Source organism: Oncorhynchus nerka, linkage group LG10 (assembly GCF_034236695.1).
Source record: "Oncorhynchus nerka isolate Pitt River linkage group LG10, Oner_Uvic_2.0, whole genome shotgun sequence".
In the NCBI taxonomy this organism is placed as follows: domain Eukaryota; kingdom Metazoa; phylum Chordata; class Actinopteri; order Salmoniformes; family Salmonidae; genus Oncorhynchus; species Oncorhynchus nerka.
The window spans coordinates 19,695,872-19,717,369 of record NC_088405.1 but is presented as its reverse complement, the minus strand read 5'-3'; the positions used below and the strand labels follow the sequence as shown (position 1 = coordinate 19,717,369).

The following is a 21,498-nucleotide window of genomic DNA, read 5'->3' as shown; positions in this document are numbered from 1 at the left end:
TTATCTACTTTGAAAAACTAATAAAATGATTGCCAGGCAGCTCTTCAGCATTCTTTGCCAGGCTGGCCTAGCTAAATAGGATGACTAAAGACAGTACAGTATGGGGAGCACAGAGACAACGTTAGACAGTTGTCTGTCTGGCTGCTACTGTCTGAGCAGAGATGAGATGATGACTAAATAAAACTAAGTAATATACAACTAAAATATATTATTATTTCATAGTCATTTCCTATTTTTCTATGTGGACCTGACAGAGACAATGGAATACTTGCAATGTTTGCAATTGAATGATCACTATTTTGGGCTTTGGAATTTCATAATGCATTTAAGGTATAAATTATTATGTTTTAATCGTAAATTGAGATTATTTTTTTTATAATCAAACCACAAATGATCCAACCTCAAAAAGCACTAATCGCTCAGCACTAACACACACACACTCGCGTGCAGATTGCTCAGACACACACTTCACTGCCACAGACACAGCGAGTGAAGATTTCATCAGCAGTAAAAATGTGAAGGTAATTGTTTGCGATGGTGAGAAATCTTGAGTGCAGGCAGCCAGTCAGTCAACCAGTCAGTTAGCCAGTCAATCAGTAAGTCAGCTGCCCAGCCAGTCAGCCAGGTAGGCAGGGAAACAGGCAGGCATGGAGGACGGATGGACAGACGGACAGTGGTAGGGAACATTGTGTTCTCCTTGAACTCTCATCTTGTTCCTCGTGGAGCCTCCTAGCCGGGTGTCATTTATCATTCAAGGGCCCCTGCTCCAGCACTGCCCAGACACACACACAGGCATGCACACACACTGCTCAGACACACACACTGCAGAAGGGAACTGAACAGGACGTGGCCATTGTGACATCCCCTTCCCTGCACTCGTTGCGCAAAGTACCAACGAACGTCAAATCAAACATGCATGAGCCAGTGACAGGGTAAGGCCAGTGAGTTCTCTTTTTCCAGTCTCTCTCTCGCTCTTTCACTCACATGTACTTTCTGTTTCTCTACCTGTATCTGCCACTCTTCTCTCTCTCTCCCTCTGCCTCTTTCAAGGAAAGGCACTTACCGAGACAGGGGCTATATGCTGTTCTAATACCTTACTGAAGTAAAGGCTCTCATTAAACGAGTGAGTGTTACCGGCTGACCCCCCCCCCCTGGTTGGCAGAGGTAAAATGGATAGATAGGCCCCACAGGGCAGCACTCACAGATGTGTGAATAGAAGTCAGTAACAGTGAGCCAGAGTACCAGTCTGCGCTCTCTTGATATGTGCTTGTTTACAATATTGTAACACCCTATAAACAAAACCAAATAGTAGTTTGATCTTTCGCTCTCTCTCTCACCTTAGCTGGGTAAATATGGTTAGAGTGCCAGTTTCTATTAAGGTCTAATGCTACACAATAGTAATTCAAATCAAATGGAATTGCGACCAGGAGGCTATCATGCAGTCAAATTAATCAATAGCCTTTTGGAGAGAGAGAGATAACAAATTCAATAGTGTGAACACTGAGGAAGTCTGGTGCAGTCAAATTCAAATGGAACACTTCAGATATGCAATATGTCCAAATGTAAAAGCTCCATGCAGTTTTAGATTTTCATAATATTCCTCTGTATTATTGACACATTTCTCCACTTAGAGATATTTTCCCTGACATAAATTTCAAGAAAATACAAATGAAAGCATTTCACAAAAACAACTGTGATATGTTCAACAACCAAGAGAACCACGCCACACAGAGAGAATCTGACTGACAGAAACAAAGGTTGTCTTGTGCTATGGGACAGACGGACAGGAGTGGGTGGTATAAGAGCCGAAGGCATGACACCAGCAGACAGAGAATCCATGTCTAGTGAGCGAGTCTGAGTGAACGCCAGCCAACAATTTCACAACCCTCTACAATAGAACACTAACAGTTAGGTGAAACGTCAAGCTGTCACAGCAGTGATTAGTGTGGTTTAGGTTCTAAATGCCTTACCTTAGCTCAATTCTAGACTCTGAGGCTGTGGGTGGGGAATGGGAATAGAGAGAATATGGAAGAAGAATGGAACTACTACGAGTTTGTGATTAAGTGAGGAGCAATGGGAGTGTATTTAAAGGGTTTCATCTTGCTTTATTTCCTTGTATCCATTGCCTAATGAATGCAGATAGGTGGATGGGCTTCCCTCATACAGCTTGTTATCTTGGCTGACTAGGGAAGCTGTGGGTGGAACAGCAACAGAATCATAATACACATCCCGGCCTAGATCCAATATGCATATTATTAATTTCCTTGTTTCCTCTATGGTCTCCCTTAATCCACCACTCCACTCACCCACACTGTCAGTCCATAAACATAGCATTGCTTCCAATTGTATTGATTGGCTTCGTTTCCTTGTCTCCTTTGCTTCATGACTGCTGACAGGTGAAAAAAGGTGGATGGGTGGGCTTCCCTCATACAACTTGCACCTGTTATCTTGACTGACAGTGAGATAGTGTGTGTATGGTGTGAGGCTTTAGAAGTGTTGTTAACTTACAGTTACACTGACTAGGTCAAGTTCAGTTTCCAATTATGTTTTATTAACACATTCTTACAAGCTGTGTCTATTAATCAATTATAAACATAAAACACTACAGTTATGTTAAGGACATTGTAAGCAGCTGGTAAATATGTTCACATTTAAACGGTGTGTATTGTAGACTACATTAAACTACCTTTATGATAACATAAACAAAACCCATCCATGTGCCTATGTATTACCTGTTGGATTACGGTTTTCTGGAAGTGGAGTTTCATGCCCCTTTACAACATCTGAAATCAACATCCATAGCTTTTCCTCCCTCCCTCGCTGCCTCTCTCTGAACTACCGCACCCGCTCCAACTCGTGTTTCCCCCAACTCCCATACCTCACTAACGAGAGGGAAAGGGCATTCTCTCTCTCTCCCGTTCATTCAGTGCAGTCTACAGGATTTTTTCCTCTGCGAGTTGGCTGCTCTCTGTCTCTCCCATCATGGCCCGGGTGGAGAGGGTAATGAAAGAGAAGCCAGTTCTGCTCCCTCCTTTTCTCCCTCCCACCCACCGGGAGGTCCGCCCGCCGCTGCCCCGGCTGGCCTCACATCCAGACGGAGGAATTTATCGGGGAGGGCTCGCCAGAGACGCCGCCGCCCGTGGCACGCACAGGGGCCCAGCGATTGGTTTTCTGCAAGTCTGATTGGAAAATACAATGCAAGATATAAAGTCTATTTTAACAGTTCAGTGCTGCATAATTTACGTGGCGCGGGCATACAAATAATAGCCTAGTAGGCTAGGCCTACACATTTTACATGTTGAGAGCGGGAGATACAAATGTTACATTGTAACACTAACAACGTGCCAAAACAGGAAAGCAGTTTGGATTTGTGGTATGCTATTATTACAACAGGTAGGCTAGGCTATTTTAGAAAGCAGTCGACTCAGTCCAGCCTTGTTTTGCTTGCTGAACTAGCCTATTAGTTACCTGACATACATTCCCAGATTAAGGGAAGATTAACCCCAGCAAACTAATCAACGTCATTTGTTTACCAACAATCAAACAGCCTTCTCTAAATGTCTCAATGTAGGCTAAACGCAACCGAACAAACCACAACTAACCGCACGCAAGCAACAAATCCACGCTGTGCACGGACCTAGCTAAAAATATATATTTCTAGACTCGGACGCAATAGTAAAAATAAAAAACCTATCCAGTTTAAGTATACCGGCTGGTTCTGTTCTGATTCTCTGGCTTCTGGGTCAGTCTATTGTTGGCGCTGGGGTTGAGTCTGGCCAGCGAGCAGCGAACTCATCGAAGGCAGTAACGTTTAATGCCCACACACAAAACCATGTCTGTCTGTGCAACCAACCCACGGCGAGGTGTGATTGAACAGCATACAATACGGAAATAACCACGGAACGGAACTTACTTTTAGCTCGGCTAGGAGAAGAAATCCGCTTTGTTTTCCCGAATTTCGTGTAGACCTACACTGCGTCCCTTTTCACTTCACAAATACAAGAAAAACCGATCACCGTAGTGTTAGCGTGTGAGTGACTGAATCAACTACCGTAGAGAGCCACGGCAAGTTGAAGTGTCAAATTACACTGGCTATTCAGTTACCACAGAAGGAGCCATGCTTTGCGGCTGCTGACAAAATGTGTCCCAGATTCCGGTGGTGGGAGCGATTTAGGAATACTACGGGAGTGACCTGCATTACAGAAAGGCCATAGGACAAGCTGGAAACGCCTGAGCGGACGAGAGTGAAATCATTTTTGCCACGGTCAGTTTGGATTTCGATTCTTAGTGGAGGAGGTGTGTTTGGTAATGTTTTACCAACTGAATACATTTTTCAAATATTTATAAACTGTTGAAATCAAATCACTCAAAAACGTGCTAAATTTTTTTTATAGATGCAGGCCTATATTAGGACTAACATTGATTATATAAATGATGATACTAATAGCCTAATAATAACAAATGGTAATAATGATTACAATGATAATACACAAATCAATACAAATATGCCTATATTGTAATAATAGTAACAATAATAATAACAACACTCACATAATAATAATAACATAGGCTAGCTAATATGTCTACGTAAACACTATTCACAATATGCATAATCATAATAATTGAAATAATAGGAGAATATTATAAATAGTCTTAATGGCATATAAAATAAACAAATTATTGTTGTTGTTATCATTAGGCTACTATTTTCCTCCTCGTCATCATTGTCATCTCTGAATAACAACATCGTTGATAGCCTATATTTTACATGTCACATCCGCTCTCAGTCGTCGACAGAGTCCGAGCGCCATGCAGATCTTTGGTAAGTAGGCTATCGGTTCCGTATTTTGCGAGTCACCGGTCTCCGACGGAAGCTACGGAATAACAAAGACATGTTTGAGAGGCGAGCAGCGGCAGCTACATCGGCAGGCTTGGCTGAGTGCTGACGTCAAGGAACAATGTCTCCCCGACACACATGCACGCGCTCGCACACACAGGAACGAGTGCACACACGCGTGCATGCACACTTCGCGCACACACACACGCACATTCATACACACACGCACACTCACAGAGCAGGCAAGCTCTTAGTGAAGCACAGCTGAATTGCCCGGAGGGAGGGCCAAGCAGTGCTGAAGCTGGAGCAGTACATCAAATAGAATCAATCACTTCTCATGCTGTGCTTGTTTCTCTCCTTCCCTCCCTCTCGTCCTGCCTTTCATTCTTGTTCTCTCTCTCTCTCTCTCTCTCTCTCTCTCTCTCTCTCTCTCCCTCTCTCTCTTGCTCTCAATTCAATTTCAATGTAAGGGATTTATTGGCATGGAAAGCATATGTTAACATTGCCAAAGCAAGTGAAGTAGATAGTAAACAAAAAATTGACAGTAAATATTACACTCACAAAAGTTACACTCACAGTACACTCGCATTATTTGGTGTTTTACATTGTACACAGAGGATTTTTTTGCAGAATTCTGCATGCAGAGTCTTAATTTGGTGTTTGTCCCATTTGTGAATTCTTGGTTGGTGAGCGGACTCCAGACCTCACAACCCTAAAGGGCAATTGGTTCTATAACTAATTTAAGTGTTTTTAGCCAGATCCTAATTTGTATGTCAAATTTTATGTTCCTTTTGATGGCGTAGAAGGCCATTCTTGCCTTGTCTTTCAGATCATTCACAGTTTTGTGGAAGTTACCTGTGGCACTGATGTTTAGGCTGAGGTATGTATAGTTTTTTTGTGTGCTCTATAGCAACGGTGTCTAGATGGAATTTGTATTTGTGGCCCTGGCAACTGAGATTTACTGTCAGGGCCTAGGTCTGACATAATCTGTGCAGAAGATCAAGGTTCTGCTGTAGATCATCCTTGGTTGGGGACAGAATCACCAGATCATCAGCAAACAGTAGACATTTGACTTCAGATTCTAGTGTTCTAGTGCCCTCGCCAATTCATTGATATAAATGTTGAAGAGGGTGGGGCTTAAGCTGCATCCCTGTCTCACCCTACTGCCCTGTGGAAAGAAATGTGTGTGTTTTTTGCCAATTTTAATTGCACATTTGTTTTTTGTATACATGGATTTTATAATGTTGTATGTTTTTCCCCCAACACCACTTTCAATCAATTTGTATAGCAGACCCTCATGCCAAATTGAGTCAAAAGTTTTTTTGAAATCAACAAAGCATGAGAAGACTTTACCTTTGTTTTGGTTTGTTTGTTGGTCAATTAGGGGTGGCAGGGTAGCCTAGTGGTTAGAGTGTTGGAGCTGACAAGGTACAAATCTGTTTTTCTGCCCCTGAACAGGCAGTTAACCCAGTGTTCCTAGGCCGTCATTGAAAATAAGAATGTGTTCTTAACTGACTTGCCTAGTTAAATAAAGGTAAAATAAATAAACAAAGGGTGTGCAGGGTGAATACGTGGTCTGTCGTACGGTAATTTGGTAAAAGCCAATTTGACATTTGCTCAGTACATTGTTTTTTACTGAGGAAATGTACACGTCTGCTGTTAATGATAATGCAGAGGATTTCACTGAGGTTGCTGTTGACGTGTATCCCACGGTAGTTATTGGGGTCAAATTGGCCTCCACTTTTGTGGATTGGGATGATCAGTCCTTGGTTCCAAATATTGAGGAAGATGCCAGAGCTAAGGATGATGTTAAAGAGTTTAAGTATAGCAAATTGGAATTTGCAGTCTGTATATTTGATCATTTCATTAAGGACACGATCAAGACCACAGGCCTTTTGAGGTTGAAGGGTTTGTATTTTGTCCTGTAGTTAATTCAATGTAATTGGAGAATCAATTGGGTTCTGGTAGTCTTTAATAGTTTATTGTAATATTTGTATTTGATCATGTATATATTTTTGCTGTTTGTTCTTTGTTATAGGGCCAAATTGTATAATGATATTCTAATGCCGCGGGAGAGGATGGCTGCCGTTTTACAGGCTCCTAACCAACAGTGATATTTAGTTTGTTTTTTGCATTGTTTGTAACGTATTTGTACATAATGTTGCTGCTACCATCTCTTGTGACCGAAAAGAGCTTCTGGATATCAGAACAGCGATTACTCACCTTGAATTGGATGAAGAATTTTTCTTTAATGAGTCGGACGAGAGGGATTTACTCCAGACACCCGAACGGGCCCTCCTCCACGTCATTCGCAGGAGAAAGAGACTGAGATTTCACGGAAGGAGATCGGGGTGCAACGAGTGGCTTATCTGCCTTTGCCATCCGTATTATTAGCCAACATACAATCGCCGGAAAATAAATGGGACGACTATAAACACATATATCCTACCAACGGGACATTAAAAAACCGGTAATATATTATGTTTTCACAGAGTCTTGGCTGAACGACGACATGAATAACATACAGCTGGCGGGTAATACACTCTATCGGCAGGATAGATCAGCAGCCTCTGGTAACACAAAGGGTGGCAGTCTATGCATATTTGTAAACAACAGCTGGTGCAGGAAGTCTCAAGGTTTTGCTCGCCTGAGGTAGAGTATCTCATGGTAAGATGTAGACCACACTATCTACCTAGAGAGTTTATCTGTATTTTTCGTAACTGTCTACATACCACCACAGACCAACGCTGGCACTAAGAGCGCACTCAATGAGCTGTATACCACCATAAGCAAACAGGAAAACATTCATCCAGTGGTGCTCCTAGTGCATCGATGACGTCGTCCCCACAGTGACTGTACGTACATACCCCAACCAGAAGCCATGGATTACAGGCAACATCTGTCCTGAGCGAAAGGGTAGAGCCGCCGCTTTCAAGGAGCGGGACTCTAACCCCGGAAGCTTATAAGAAATCCCTTATGCCCTCCGACGAACCATTAAACAGGCAAAGCGTCAATACAGGACTAAGATCGAATCGTACAGCTTCGATGCTAGTTGGATGTGGTAGTGCTTGCAAACTATTACAGACTACAAAGGGAAGCACAGCTGAGAGCTGCCCAGTGACACGAGCCTACCAGACGAGCTAAATAACGTCTATGCTCGCTTCGAGGTAAGTAACACTGAAATATTCATGAGAACATCAGCTGTTCCGGAAGACTGTGTGATCACGCTCTCCACAGCCGATGTGAGTAAGACTTTTAAACAGGTCAACATTCACAAGGCCGCAGGGCCAGAAGGATTATCGGGACGTGTACTCCGAGGATGCACTGACCAACTGGCAAGAGTCTTCACTGACATTTTCAACCTTTCTCTGTCTGAGTCTGTAATACCAACATGTTTCAAGCAGACCACCATAATCCCTGTGACCATGAACACTAAGGTAAAATGCTTAAATGACTACCAACCCGTTGTGCTCACATCTGTAGCCATGAAGTGCTTTGAAAGGCTAGTCATGGCTCACATCAACACCATTATCCCAGAAACCCTAGACCCATTCCAATTTGCATACCGCCCAAACAGATCCACAGATGACACAATCTTTATTCAACTCCACAATACCCTTTCACACCTGAACAAAAGGAACACCAATGTGATAATGTTATTCATTGACTACAGCTCAGCATTCAACACCATAGTGCCCTCAAAGCTCATCACCAAGCTAAGATCCTGGACTTCCTAACGGGCCTCCCCCTGGTGGTAAGGGTAGGTAACCACACATACGCCACACTGATCCTCAACATGGGGGCCCCTCAGGTGTGTGCTCAGTCCCCTCCTGTGCTCCCTATTCACTCATGACTGCACGCCCAGGCACGACTCCAACACCATCATTAAGTTTGCCAATGACACAACAGGCCTGATCACTGACAACGACGAGACAGCCTATAGGGAGGAGGTCAGAGATCTGACCGTGTGGTGCAAGGACAACAACCTCCCTCAACGTGATCAAGACTAAGGAGATGATTGTGGACTACAGGAAAAGGAGGCCCGAGCACGCACCCATTCTCATTGATGGAGCTGTTGAGAGTTTCAAGTTTCTTGGCATCCACATCACCAACAAACTAACATGGTTCAAGCACACCAGGACAGTCATGAAAAGGGCACAACAAAGCCTATTCCCCCTCACAAGACTGAAAATATTTGCCATGAGTCCTCAGATCCTCAAAAGGTTCTACAGCTGCACCATCGAGAGCATCCTGACGGGTTTGATCACTGCCTGGTATGGCAACTGCTCAGTCTCCGACCGCAAGGCACTACAGAGGGTGGTACGTGCGGCCCAGTGCTTCACCGGGGCCAAGCTTCCTGCCATCCAGGACCTCTATACCAGGCGGTGTCAGAGGAAGGCCCTAAAAATTGTCAAAGACTCCAGCCACCCTGGTCATCGACTGTTCTCTCTGCTACCGCATGGCAAGCGGTACCGGAGCACCAAGTCTAGGTCCAAGAGGCTTCTAAACACCCCGAAGCCATAAAACTCCTGAACATCTAATCAAATGGCTACCCGGACTATTTGCACCCCCCCCCCCCCCCCTTCTTCGCTGCTGCTACTCTCTGTTATTATCTAATCATCGTCACTTTAATAACTCTACCTACATGTACATATTACCTCAATTACCTCGACTAACCAGTGCCCCGACACATTGACTGTTTACCGGTACCCCCTGTATAAAGCCTCGCTATTATCTTACTCCTGCTCTGTAATTATTTCTTACTTTTATTTCTTACTTTTTTTAGATATTTTCTTGAAACTTCATTGTTAGTTAAGGGCTTGTAAGTCAGCATTTCACTGTAAGGTCTACACCTGTGACAAATAAAATTTGATTTGATTTGAAAAAGATTGGAGAAGTGGTTTACCCATACATCTCCATTTTGGATAGATAACTCTTTGTGTTGTTGTTTGTTTTCCAATTTTCCCAGAAGTGGTTAGAGTCTATGGATTATTCAGTTACATTGAGCTGATGTCTGATGTGTTGTTCCTTCTTTTCCCGTAGTCCAAAGTTTGGACACCTGCTCATTCAAGGGATTTTCTTTATTTTTACTATTTCCTACATTGTAGAATAATAGTGAAGACATCAAAACTATGAAATAACACATATGGAATCATGTAGTATCCAAAAAAGTATATTTGATTCTTCAATGTAGCCAACCATTTTCTTGATGGCAGCTTTGCACACTCTTGGCATTCTCTCAACCAGCTTCACCTGGAAGGATTTTTCAAGTCTTGAAGAAGTTCCCACATATGCTGCGCACTTGTTGGCTGCTCTTCCTTCACTCTAAAATCCAAGATGGCATAGCAGTCGGATGTGTGTTTGTCTTGTCCAGTACAGTGCCTTGCGAAAGTATTCGGCCCCCTTGAACTTTGCGACCTTTTGCCACATTTCAGGCTTCAAACATAAAGATATAAAACTGTATTTTTTTGTGAAGAATCAACAACAAGTGGGACACAATCATGAAGTGGAACGACATTTATTGGATATTTCAAACCTTTTTAACAAATCAAAAACTGAAAAATTGGGCGTGCAAAATTATTCAGCCCCTTTACTTTCAGTGCAGCAAACTCTCTCCAGAAGTTCAGTGAGGATCTCTGAATGATCCAATGTTGACCTAAATGACTAATGATGATAAATACAATCCACCTGTGTGTAATTGTAATTATTTCGCCACTATGGTCTATTTATTTCCTTACCTCCCTATTCTTACTACATTTGCACACACTGTACATATATTTTTCTATTGTGTTATTAACTGTACGTTTGATTATCCCATATGTAACTCTGCGTTGTTGTTTTTGTCACAGTGCTTTGCTTTATCTTGGCCAGGTCGCAGTTGTAAATGAGAAGTTGTTCTCAACTGGCCTACCTGGATAAATAAAGGTGAAATAAAAATAAAATAAAGCTCTGCGGTCTAACTCATCCCAAACCATCTCAATTGGGATGAGGTCACGTGATTGTGGAGGCCAGGTCAGCTTATGCAGCACTCCATCTCTCTCCTTCTTGCTCAAATAACCCTTACACAGCCTGGAGGTGTGTTGGGTCATTGTCCTGTTGAAAAACAATGCTAGTCCCACTAAGCACAAACCAGATGGGACGGCGTATTGCTGCAGAATGCTGTGGTAGCCGTACTGGTTAAGTGTACCTTGAATTCTAAATAAATCATAGACAGTGTCACTAGCAAAGCACCCCCACACCATCACACCTCCTCTTCCATGCTTCACGGTGGGAACCACACATGCGGAGATCTTCCATTCACCTACTCTGCGTCTCACGAAGATACAGAGGTTGGAACCAAAAATGTCAAATTAGGACTCATCAGAACAAAGGACAGATTTCCACCTGTCTAATGTCCATTGCCAGTGTTTCTTTGCCCAAGCTAGTCTCTTCTTTTTTTTGTGTCCTTTAGTAGTGGTTTCTTTGCTGCAATTAGGCCATGAAGACCTGATACACGCAGTCTCCTCTGAACAGTTGATTACTTGATTACTATTTTGGCGGTAACTCCAATTAACATATCCTCTGCAGCAGAAGGGGTCCTTTCCTGTGGTGGTCCTCATGAGAGCCAGTTTCATCATTGCACTTGATGGTTTTTGCGACTGCACTTGAAGAAACTTGCAAAGCTCTTGACATTTTCCGTATTGACGGACCTTCATGTCTTAAAGTAATGATGGACTGTCATTTCTCTTTGCTTATTTGAGCTGTTCTTGCCATAATGTGGACTTGGTCTTTTACCAAATAGGGCTATAATCTGTATACCACCCCTACCATGTCACAACACAACTGATTGTCTCAAACGCATTAAGAAGGAAAGAAATTCCACAAATGAACTTCTACTAAAGGCACACCTGTTAATTGAAATGCATTCCTGGTGACTACCTCATGAAGCTGGTTGAGAGAATGCCAAGAGTGTGCCAAGCTGTCATCAAGGCAAAGGGTGGCTTCTTTGAAGAATCTCAAATATGAACTAGATTTTGATTTATTTAACACTTTTTTGGTTACTACATGATTCCTTATGTGTTATTTTATAGTTGTTATGTCTTCACTATTATTCTACAATGTAGAAAATAGTAAAAATAAAGAAAAACCTTTGAATGAGTAGGTGTGTCCAAACTTTTGACTGGTACTGTATTCTGTATTGTTTTAACACCATAGTGTTTTCTGGGTCTCTATCTCTCTTTCTCTCTCTCTCTCTCTCTCTCTCTCTCTCTCTCTCTCTCTCTCTCTCTCTCTCTCCTCCCACCTTCCTTCGCTTTCTTTCTCCACAAACCATGCAGTGTTGCTGCATTCCATGTAGTGCATAATTCTTTATATATGTTTTATCCAATACAAGCAGTAAATTGTAGTCATGTAATAATGGTATAATAAGTCATGTACTGGGACTTTGGTTGAGCCTAGCGGCAGCAGGTAGCCTGGCGGTTGAGAGCGTTGGGCCAGTAACTGAAAGGTTGCTGGTTTGAATCCCTGAGCTGACTAGGTGAAAAATGTGTTGATGTGCCCTTGAGCAAGGCACTTAACCCTAATTGGTCCTGTAAGTGTCACATGGAATGACGCTGGAGAGACCAAGCAGGTACGGGGAGCGGGAGCAGACGTGACAGTAAGTCTCTGTGGATAAGAGCGTCTGCTAAATTACTAACATGTTAATATAGTATAGTTCCAATAATGTTCTTCTTATTATTTTTCATAACAGTAACATTTGGAAGGCCTAAATCAGATTAGGCTAATTTAAAATCAATCACTTGATTTTATTTGATAAACTTTAATGAGATGTGAAAGACACTTGCCCTCAAATGCACTTTTAAAGTTACTAATTTGTATTTTTCTAAGATATTATCAATGACTGGAGTGGTTTACCATCTAAAAACAATTTCTGATAGTTAAGTACTACAACAGCTGAATGTGCTTCCATAGGCAGTTCCTCTAGGGTCGGTGATTGATTTAAATGGTTTAGGTCTCCCCTTTCTCACTGCACAACAGGGTTGGCCACACACACACATACACATACACATAGAGTACACACACACATACACACACACACATACAGTACACATACACACACACACCGGCTTTTCTGTTGAAAAGTAGCCCCCTGGTGGGCCGTAAAGGGTGAGAACAGGAAGAGAGAGAGAAGAGCAAAGGGTTAGTCTCCTATTTGGAGGACTTTTTCGTTGATTTAGATGTAGTAGTAATATTAAATAGTATAGAAATATCATACACATCCAGGTTCAGAAATATTAGAGATGAATCCTCTCCTCTGCCATGTGGACACACACACAGTGTCTAACAGCTAGCCTTAGCTTCCCTCCTTCAGTGTTAGTGACAGTAATGTTCTGGGGGGCTGGGGGTCCACCCCACCCAGGTATTAATATTATGGAGGCTTCAATCCACCCGGACTTGGTTGTCACAGAGCAGAGGGTCTCAAGGACACCCTGGCCTCCCAGCCGAGACAGGACACACACAGGACAGAACTCCTCTCCACACAGGCTGACAGGGATAAATTTGGTGGCTGACATCACCAGCTCCGACCGGCAGTCAGTCATTTTTATTTTGGGGACCGTTTCTTAGAAGGAGATTGTGTTTGTTATAAAAGAGGGGGGGAGAGGGGGAAAGAGGGAGTGGAGAGATGTGGAAGAGAGAGAAAGAGAGAGGGGGAGGGAGAGAGAGAAACTCCCCTATCTGCTGAGTGAAATACCACAGTCTAGCATCACAGCAGCAGGATTTGTGACCTGTTGCCACAAGAAAAGGGTGAAGTGAAGAACAAACACCATTGTAAATATAACCCATATTTATGTTTATTTATTTCCCTTTTGTACTTTCACTATTTGTACATTGTTACAACACTGTATATATACATAATTTGACAGTTATTCTTTTGGAACTTCTGAGTGTAATGTTTGTGTCACGACTTCCGCCGAAGTTGGTGCCTCTCCTTGTTCGGGCGGCGTTCGGTGGTCGCCGTCAACGGTTTTCTAGCCGCCACCGATCTACGTTTCATTGTCCATTCGTTTTGTCTTTATTGTACACACCTGGTTTCCATGACATTATTATTTATTCCCTATTTAACCCTCTGGTTCCCACATGGTTTTGTGCGTGTTTGTTCTGTGTTTAGCTGTCGCTACTATTTTGTGAGCTGGATTGTTTTCCCTGCGTGGAATTGATTTTGTTGACGTTTTGAGTAAAAGTCCGTTATTACTCATCCTCTGTGTCCTGCGCCTGACTCCGTCCCACCTGCTGCACATCGACCCTTTACAGTTTGCTGTTAATTGTTATTGTTTATTTCACTTTTGTCTATTATCTACTTCACTTGCTTTGGCAATGTTAATATATTTCCCATGCCAATAAAGCCGTTGAATTGAAGAGAGAGAGAGAATGTGTCGTGTGTAATTACAGCTGTTGTACAGAACAGGGAGGAGGAGGTAGGTGGAGGGAGGAGGACGATGTTCAATGTCAGGGGTTGCTGCTCGGAACATGTGCTGTGATCTGACCCATCTCTGTGGTTTACATGTTTGATATAGGAGGATCTCTCTGTGATGCAACAAGTGTTTGTTTAAACAAAACATTTCTATTGAAGTGTATGAAGCCGCTATCTTTTCTAACATCCTTTCGGGATCACAGAGACAATTGAGATATGTTACCACTTTCTGTGATGTGTTTTCTTACTTAGTATTAAGTCTCCTTAGAATTACGATTATAACCCATTTTACGTGTATTAATATTTTTCAGGCATCTTGTGAGAGGGATTGTTGCCTGATATTCTTGAAGCACCTAATTGTCTGTAAATCTTATAAGAAGACTTTACCAACTGCTGTATATGAACAGATCCAGACCAGCTGCAAAATGATAGCTATAGAGAAGGATTTCAATATGTAACAAAAGCCTAAAAGACCTTAACCAAGGCTTTGCGCTTAAGTGCACCGTTTTTACTTATTGTCATCTACTTTTCAGCCGCATCATAGCGCTATCCGTTCTGGGTCATCAATCATGGTTTTATGATGTCATCCAAAGACGACAAGGTTCATTACGGATGTCAGCAGACCTGCTACCGGTCACTCAGCTACACTCAGCTAAACACACGCGCGTGGCACGTACATCTATACATGCACACACACACACACCCTCCGAGTTCAAAGTAGTCTTGTTGTCAGCAGTCACAGGGCAGGCCCACTGCTGCAGCTTCAGAACAACATAGCCAGATGGCTGCCAGCAAGATGGATGGATTATATGTGGGGTGACTTCAGCTTGACTGGGCTGCACAAAGAATTTCACACACATACACACGCACACACACACACACGCACACACACACACACACACACACACACACACACACACACACACACACACACACACACACACACACACACACACACACACACACAGATTCAAGGGAGCTGAGTGCATGCATCATTAAAGAACAAAGAAAATAAAGCTTTAAGTATGTCCGAGTGTTAAGCATGTCCGAGTGTTAAACTTGTCCGAGTGTTAAGCATGTCCGAGTGTTAAACTTGTCCGAGTGTTAAGCATGTTCGAGTGTTAAGCATGTCAAGTGTTAAGCATGTCAAGTGTTAAACATGTCAAGTGTTAAGCATGTCAAGTGTTAAGCATGTCCGAGTATTAAGCATGTTGAGTGTTAAGCATGTCCGAGTGTTAAGCAAGTCAAGTGTTAAGCATGTCCGAGTGTTAAGCATGTTGAGTGTTAAGCATGTCGAGTGTTAAGCTTGTTGAGTGTTAAGCATGTCGAGTGCTAAGCATGTCGAGTGTTAAGCATGTCCGAGTGTTAAGCATGTTGAGTGTTAAGCATGTCGAGTGCTAAGCATGTCGAGTGTTAAGCATGTCCGAGTGTTAAGCATGTCGAGTGTTAAGCATGTCGAGTGTTAAGCATGTCCGAGTGTTAAGTATGTCGAGTGTTAAGCTTGTCCGAGTGTGAAGCATGTCGAGTGTTAAGCTTGTCCGAGTGTTAAGCATGTCGAGTGTTAAGCATGTCCGAGTGTTAAGCATGTCGGAGTGTTAAGCATGTCCGAGTGTTAAACTTGTCCGAGTGTTAAGCATGTCCTTGTGTTAAGCATGTCCGAGTGTTAAGCATGTCAAGTGTTAAACATGTCAAGTGTTAAGCATGTCGAGTGTTAAGCATGTCCGAGTGTTAAGCATGTCGAGTGTTAAGCATGTCGAGTGTTAAGCATGTCGAGTGTTAAGCATGTCCGAGTGTTAAGTATGTCGAGTGTTAAGCTTGTCCGAGTGTGAAGCATGTCGAGTGTTAAGCTTGTCCGAGTGTTAAGCTTGTCCGAGTGTTAAGCATGTCGAGTGCTAAGCATGTCGAGTGTTAAGCATGTCCGAGTGTTAAGCATGTCCGAGTGTTAAGCATGTCGAGTGCTAAGCATGTCGAGTGTTAAGCATGTCCGAGTGTTAAGCATGTCGAGTGTTAAGCATGTCGAGTGTTAAGCATGTCCGAGTGTTAAGTATGTCGAGTGTTAAGCTTGTCCGAGTGTGAAGCATGTCGAATGTTAAGCTTGTCCGAGTGTTAAGCATGTCGAGTGTTAAGCATGTCCGAGTGTTAAGCATGTCGGAGTGTTAAGCATGTCGAGTGTTAAGCATGTCCGAGTGTTAAGCATGTCCTTGTGTTAAGCATGTCCGAGTGTTAAGCATGTCAAGTGTTAAACATGTCAAGTGTTAAGCATGTCGAGTGTTAAGCATGTCCGAGTGTTAAGCATGTCGAGTGTTAAGCATGTCGAGTGTTAAGCATGTCGAGTGTTAAGCATGTCCGAGTGTTAAGTATGTCGAGTGTTAAGCTTGTCCGAGTGTGAAGCATGTCGAGTGTTAAGCTTGTCCGAGTGTTAAGCTTGTCCGAGTGTTAAGCATGTCGGAGTGTTAAGCATGTCCGAGTGTTAAGCATGTCGAGTGTTAAGCATGTCGAATGTTAAGCATGTCCGAGTGTTAAGCATGTCCGAGTGTTAAGCATGTCGAGTGTTAAGCATGTCCGAGTGTTAAGCATGTCGGAGTGTTAAGCATGCCGAGTGTTAAGCTTGTCGAGTGTTAAGCATGTCGAGTGTTAAGCATATCCTAGTGTTAAGCATGTCCGAGTGTTAGGTTTGTCCGAATGTTGAGTTTGTCCGAGTGTTGAGTTTGATTGAGTGTTAATTATGTCTGGTGTTAAGTATGTCTAAGTGGTAAGTATGTCTGATTGTTAAGTATGTCTGGACGTTAAGTATACCTGAGTGTTAGTATCTCTGAGTGTTAGTATCTCTGAGTGTTAGTATATCTGAGTGTTAGTATCTCTGAATATTAGTATCTCTGAGTGTTGGTATGCCCGAGTGTTACTATCTCTGAGTGTTAGTATCTTTGAATATTAGTATCTCTGAGTGTTTGCATGCCTGAGTGTTAGTATGTCTGAGTGCTGGTATGTCTGAGTGTTAGTATGTCTGAGTGTTAGTATGTCTGAGTGTTGGTATGTCTGAGTGTTAGTATGTCTGAGTGTTGGTATGTCTGAGTGTTGGTATGTCTGAGTGTTGGTATGTCTGAGTGTTGGTATGTCTGAGTGTTAGTATGTCTGAGTGTTGGTATGTCTGAGTGTTAGTATGTCTGAGTGATAGTATGTTTGCTCCAACAAGTTACTGTGTAGTAATGCATGATGTTAGGCAGTGTGTTATGTTGATATTGTTAATGAACAATTAAAACAATCAAGACTCTCTTAACAGGGTGTGCGTGTGTACATGTGTGTGTGAGTGTGTACCTAAGTGCATGCCTGCGTGTGTGTGTCTCTGACAGTGTATGGGGGAGTGATGATGGATGTTGCCAGGTTTTCATACAGCATGATGGAGGGAGACTCTCAATTGTGCTGACATCAGCTCTCTATGTTCAAATAGAGGCTGCATCCCAAATGGCACCCTATTCCCTATGTAGTGCACTACTTTCGACCAGAGCACTATGGACCCTGGTCAAAGTAGTGCACTAAATTGGGAATATGGTGCCATCTGTGACACACATAGAGGTTTGATGGCTGTTTACAACAGATCCTCTACCTGCTGTTCTCCACCTACACCAAAATCCTGCTTGCACACACACACACACACACACACACACACACACACACACACACACACACACACACACACACACACACACACACACACACACACGCACACACACACACACACACACAAAACCATGTATGTGTTCTTGTTGGGGGGGGGGTGTATGTTGGCAGGGTAGTGAATGGATCAGCCGTCACAGAGAAAGGCAGAGGAGTTTCATTTGAAAACAACACGAGAGAAATCCGCTTGAGTACCTTATTGATTCTCTTCAGAGTCTGAGAAACAGAGAGAGAGGAGAGAGAAAGATAGAAAGAGAGAGAGAACGAGACAGAAAACAGATGCTTCTGACTGCCCGTTTTGGAGAGTTGAGGTGGCTTTTTAGTTTCCCCCCTCTCCCTCGTTCTCTTCCATCTCTCCTCTCTTCCTCTCTCTTTGACTCTCTCTCTCTAGCGGTGACAGATAAAGTAGACAGGCTGCACCCCACGCTAAAGAGCTGGACTGGCTGTGGAGAGTGGGGCAGAGGGAGGCAGAGTGAGGCAGAGTGAGGGATAGCGAGGCAGAGTGAGGCAGAGTGAGGGATAGCGAGGCAGAGTGAGGTATAGCGCGGCAGAGAGAGGCAGAGCGAGGCGGAGCGAGGAAGAACGAGGCAGAGTGAGGCAGAGTGAGGTAGAGTGAGGAATAGCAAGGAAGAGTGAGGGATAGTGCGGCAGAGAGAAGCAGAGTGAAACAGAGTGAGCAGAGTGAGGGATAGATCGGCGGAGCACTCACACTAGAGTGGCAGCATCCACACCACTAACAGTTCCCTCAGGCCACGGGAAGGAGGTGGAGAAGAGGGGGAACTTTGGTTCTGCTTTGCGTAATGAAATGTGGGGGCTACCAGTTGTTTGTTTTCATGCTTAAAAAGACCTAGATATTATTGTTAAACCTGTAAAACAAGAGTTTGCAATGTCATTAAAACATGTCACAATAGTGACATATGCCAGTTATATGTTATGTGTCACCTAATAGCCTTTTCTGACCTCAAGGTCAAGGTCAAGATTACACACACATACTGTATGTAGTTGGTAGAAGTTGTTCCTTTAGATGGGACTGACTATGATAGCATGTTCATCCAAACTGATGTCGCTTAAGAAGAACACTGGTGAAACACAGCAAAATCAGTTTGGCTATGTTATGCCAGGCTATGCTTATGATGGAATCTGTGTTGAAAGCATCAGTGGCACTCTAGCCTGCCCTGCGGCTGGAGATGAAGTTGTGATGCTGTCTATTAATAGAAGGCTTTCCTCTCCTCGTCATGGCTCTGTTGCGTGTCTGCTCATGTGTGCAAGCATGCGTATGTGTGAGCCTTGTTCTGAGCCCTGGGTTTACATTATTATGCAATGCAGCATCTGACCTTGGAGGCAACATGGACCAGAGAGAGAGAGGGAGAGAGAGAAAAAGTGTGCGAGAGAAAGAGAGCATGAGAGAAAGAGAGAGTTGAGTAAATGCCAGCTTACACATCAGTGTCACCCCTCACACATTTTCCACATCAAACATATCAAATGATTACACTTGGCATGTCACTACCTTAATAGTGACTATCTCCAGTAAAAGCCCTTGGACCAGGGGTGTGCCATGTAAGGCTCCCTCTGGCAGGGCCTAAAGAGGAGACCACGGTCCTTATTCATAATGCTTCTTAGAGTATGAGTGCTGCTGATCTGGGATCATCTCCCCCCTGCCCATGTAATCCTATTCCTTATGATATGAAAGGCTGATCCTAGATCAGTACTTCAATACTCTGAGATGCTTTATTAAAACAGGACCAGACCAGAGCAGACAGGCCACCCTGCCTGGACAGGGACTATTCCTCAGGATGACATTAATATAATAGCTCTGGTGCCCAAAACAACTTGCTATTGATCCAGCATAACCTTTTAAGTCCATCGACCGCTCCGTTCTCCAACAGCCGGTGGATGCGTCAGTGTTTTGAAGCTGCTGGGTTAAGGGCTGCAGTAAGTAAATGGGCCATGTTGTTATGGGTGTCGATTCGGCTGTGTTTTGGCTAAATAAAGGCCAACTCCTTAATCGACGGGTGGGTTGTTTAGCAACAAAATCGATGTGTGCGCAACCCTTGGGGCAAAACAGCCAGGGTTGGCTTAGAATCAAAGTATTGTTGACAATATGTAAACTCCCTTTTCTTTCCAAATGTTTATTGAAAACCTAAATAAATTTGCACAATGAGCACTTGCTGTCTGTCAAATACATTGTTGCAGTTGTTGGTTAACCAGCTAGCAATTTCTTTTGCCATATTAGCATAGACGTGACATGAGTCAAAACACCTAAAAACAGGACATGGTATCAATAACAAGATACAACGAGCTGAAACGAGACACCTACGATTCCCCACATTACAGAGTCTTGTCATTGGGGCTCGCTATCTGACCATCCAGAACCACAACAACACACAGCTTTCTGCCTCAAAGATGTGCACCCATCATTTACGTGACGTTGTCAGGCAACTGATCTATTTGGACAACAACATAACGGAAGACCCCCACTTGGTTTGCTAAGTTGAAGGATGGGCTGGAGAAATGGTAACACTCAAATTCATAGAGTTGTTTCTGGTATGCTGTTTTTGCTAATTGAAGAGGCTGTATCATATAACATACATTTCTTTAAGCATGAAACCACTCAATCTTTATTAAACACACATGGAAAAGGTGGTAAGCAACTTAGGTAAAAAAATAAACATTTTCGACAAGTCAAATTACTTTACTGTGTTAGAGGTTTCGTGATGCTTGTATCTAAACCAAAGTAGATCATTTAAAGATTGTTCTATGCTTCAGATAGGGTCTCTGTAAGCTTCAATATGAGGTCCATAACCTAGCAAGAAAGTGCATCTTTGTAACTGTGTGGGATAATATTGTCAAAATGTTTGCCTTGGGGTAAGTTGAGCCAATGGCAAGTTAAGCAGTGTCTTTTCCCCAGGTGTAATACAAGCTATTATCCCTGGGATATGAGGTAACATCAGGGCCTGGCCTATGTTAAAAGTGTTTTAAAAAGTACAAAGTGTTTGTTAGGAGTTAAGCTTGTGTAAAAATATGCTTCAAATGATTAAAATACAAAAAAGTGATTGTGTTGAATTGTGTTTGGGAAATAAGATAGTTTTAAGAGGTTGTGGTAATATTTCAGTCAGTACAAAAATGTGTAGGTAGCTTAACTTACCATGTCCCTTGGCTCAATTTACACCACACTGGGCAACGTTTTGCCAAGAGACCACGTTTTTGGACAAGCTAGTTTTCAAACTGAAGTATTTACATGACTTCTGATTATTTACAGGGATTCGATGCACATTTATCCTTCTCATGCCTCTAATCCTAGAATTACTTGATGAGGCAGAAAAGTGAATAAGCCTGAGATCTGGCTGGAGTGAGGGAAGCATGTGTAAGAAGTCTGAGATTACATAAAATCATGAGAGTCGTCTCTGTGTCTGTCCTCTCTGCGGCTAGCCTAGCACCAGCCAATTGCTTTCTGAGAAACATTTGAAACATTGATTGGATCAAATGACAAATTGCTCAAGAAACAAAATGAATGTGATACAACTCTATAATTCTC

General features: G+C 42.9%; 1 protein-coding gene and 1 long non-coding RNA gene across 6 annotated transcripts in view; one reads left to right on the top strand and one right to left on the bottom strand.

The window, feature by feature from the left end:
* LOC115134985 (zinc finger MIZ domain-containing protein 1-like) overlaps positions 1-4,000 on the bottom strand; it is a 288,705-nt gene extending 284,705 nt beyond the window's left edge. For all 4 annotated transcript variants that reach the window (XM_065023103.1, XM_065023106.1, XM_065023104.1 and 1 more), the window contains exon 1: positions 3,914-4,000. The gene's annotated coding sequence lies outside the window, so the exon portion shown is untranslated. The remainder of the gene's footprint in view (positions 1-3,913) is intronic.
* Positions 4,001-4,176: 176 nt separating this feature from the next.
* The window catches only part of LOC135573664 (uncharacterized), a 33,558-nt gene continuing 16,236 nt past the window's right edge, over positions 4,177-21,498 (top strand). Inside the window, exons 1-2 of one of the 2 annotated variants that reach the window (XR_010464820.1) lie at positions 4,177-4,264; positions 5,667-5,717. This is a non-coding gene — a long non-coding RNA (uncharacterized LOC135573664). Of the gene's footprint in view, positions 4,265-5,666; positions 9,771-21,498 lie in introns of those variants that run through there. The other variant, XR_010464819.1, reaches the window with a different exon arrangement.